This window comes from Ambystoma mexicanum, chromosome 13 (assembly GCF_040938575.1).
Source record: "Ambystoma mexicanum isolate Mex_15411 chromosome 13, UKY_AmexF1_1, whole genome shotgun sequence".
Taxonomy (NCBI): Eukaryota; Metazoa; Chordata; class Amphibia; order Caudata; family Ambystomatidae; genus Ambystoma; species Ambystoma mexicanum.
The window spans coordinates 631,841,803-631,844,358 of record NC_090938.1 but is presented as its reverse complement, the minus strand read 5'-3'; the positions used below and the strand labels follow the sequence as shown (position 1 = coordinate 631,844,358).

Sequence of the window (2,556 nt, the reverse complement as noted above, 5' to 3'; positions counted from 1 at the left end):
GCTGATTTTGAGAGAGGAGATGATGAATGGTGGTCTATGGTGAGATGGCTTAGTTAAGCCATCAGGGCTAGCAATGCTGACTTTGAGAGGGGAGATGATGAATCATGGCCTATGGTGAGGTGGCTTTGGCTAGCTAGCAGGGCTACCAATGCTGACTTTGAGAGGGGAGATGATGAATGGTGGTCTATGGTGAGATGGCTTAGTTAAGCCATCAGGGCTAGCAATGCTGTCTTTGAGGGTGGAGACGATGAATGGTGGTCTATGGAGAGGTGGTTTAGGCTAGCTAGCAGGACTAGCAATGCTGAATTTGAGAGGGCAGGTGATGAATGGTGTTCTGTGGTGAGGGGCTTAGGCTATCTAGCAGGGCTAGCAATACTGACCTTGAGAGGGGAGGTGATGAATGGTGGTCTGTGGTGTGGCACTTAGGCTAGCTAGCAGGGCTAGCAATGCTGACTTTGAGGCTGGAGATGATGAATAGTGGTCAGTGGTGAGGTGGCTTAGGGTATCTAGCAGGGCTAGCAGTGCTGACTTTGAGGGTGGAGATGATGAATGGTGGTCTATGGTGAGATGGCTTAGGCCAGTTAGCAGGGCTAGCAATGCTGACTTTGAGGGTGGAGATGAAAGGTGGTCTTTTTGTGAGGTGGCTTAGGCTAGTTAACAGGTCTAGCACTGCTTACTTTGAGAGGGGAGGTGATGAATGGTGGTCTGTAGTGGGGTGGCTTAGGCTAGCTAGCAGGGCTAGCAATTGTGACTTTGAGAGGGGAGAGGGTGAATGGTTTTCTATGGTGAGGTGGCTTAGGATAGCTAGCAGGGCTAGCAATGCTGACTTTGAGCGTGGAGATGATGAATGGTGGTCTATGGTGAGATGGCTTAGGCTAGCTAGCAGGGCTAGCACTGCTGATTTGAGCGTGGAGATGATGCATGGTGGTCTATGGTGAGTTGGCTTAGGCTAGTTAGCAGGGCTAGCAATGCTGACTTTGAGAGAGGAGATGATGAATGATGGGCTGTGGTGAGGCGGATTAGGCTAGCTAGCAGGGCTAACAATTCTGACTTTCAGAGGGGAGATGATGAATGTTGGCCTATGGTGAGGTGGCTTAGGCTAGCTAACAGGGCTAGCAATACTGACATTGAGGTTGGAGATGATGAATGGTGGTCTATGGTGAGATGGCTTAGGCTAGTTAGCAGGGCTAGCAATGCTTTCTTTGAGAGGGGAGATGATGAATGGTGGTCTGTGGTGAGATGGCTTAGGCTAGCTAGCAGGGCTAGCACTGCTGATTTGAGCGTGGAGATAATGCATGGTGGTCTATGGTGAGTTGGCTTAGGCTAGTTAGCAGGGCTAGCAATGCTGACTTTGAGAGAGGAGATGATGAATGATGGGCTGTGGTGAGGCGGATTAGGCTAGCTAGCAGGGCTAACAATTCTGACTTTCAGAGGGGAGATGATGAATGTTGGCCTATGGTGAGGTGGCTTAGGCTAGCTAGCAGGGCTAGCAATGCTGACATTGAGGTTGGAGATGATGAATGGTGGTCTATGGTGAGATGGCTTAGGCTAGTTAGCAGGGCTAGCAATGCTTTCTTTGAGAGGGGAGATGATGAATGGTGCTCTGTGGTGAGGCGGCTTAGACTAGCTAGCAGGGCTAGCAATTGTGACTTTGAGAGGGGAGATGATGAATGGTGGTCTATGGTGAGGTGGTTTAGGATAGCTAGCAGGGCTAGCAATGCTGACTTTGAGGGTGGAGATGATGAATGGTGGTCTATGGTGAGATGGCCTAGGCTAGTTAGCAGGGCTAGCAATGCTTACTTTGAGAGGGGAGGTGATGAATGGTGGTCTATGGTGAGATGGCTTAGGCTAGCTAACAGGGCTAGCAATGCTGACTTTGAGGGTGGAGATGATGAATGATGGTCTGTGGTGAGATGGCTTAGGCTAGCTAGTAGGACTAGCAATGCTGATGTTGAGGGTGGAGTTGAATGGTGGTCTGTGGTGAGGTGGCTTAGGCTAGCTAGCAGGGCTTGCAATGCTGACTTTTAGAGGGGAGATGATGAATGGTAGTCTATAGTGAGGTGGCTTAGGCTAGCTAGCAGGGCTATCAACGCTGACTTTGAGGGTGGAGATGATGAATGGTGGTCTATGGTGAGCCCATGCAGTATCATCAGACATTGTTTGTGCAGGCAAAAACAGTGTATTCCCAGGAGGAGTAAGGGGTGTGACCACAGAGGTTATATCAAAGGGGGCCTGGTTATTTGCATTGTCAAAAAAAGTTAAAAGTGAAATCACATTGCTAATCCCCTGAAAAGGTGCTGCCTTCCTGTGCATCATCAGAAGAACTGCTGGCACCGCATGCTGTTAATAACTAGAGATGGGTATTTATGATTGGTACAATTCTTTTTTCTGTGATATAAATCCAGGCACTAAATGATTACCATGGACCCAAGATAAAAATGCTGATCACAGGAAAAAGAAACACATATCCGCCCAGAAGGTGGAATTGAACCACTCTGTCGCTAAACAGCTACAGGTTTGAAGCCTGCACCCCAGACCACTGAGGCTCATCCGGGC

At 49.1% G+C, this 2,556-nt stretch overlaps 1 non-coding gene across 1 annotated transcript; it reads right to left on the bottom strand.

Annotated features, from left to right (window-relative positions):
* Positions 1-2,469: 2,469 nt before the first annotated feature.
* On the bottom strand, positions 2,470-2,556 carry TRNASTOP-UCA (transfer RNA opal suppressor (anticodon UCA)). Its single transcript has one exon. It is a non-coding gene; the product is annotated as a tRNA-Sec (tRNA).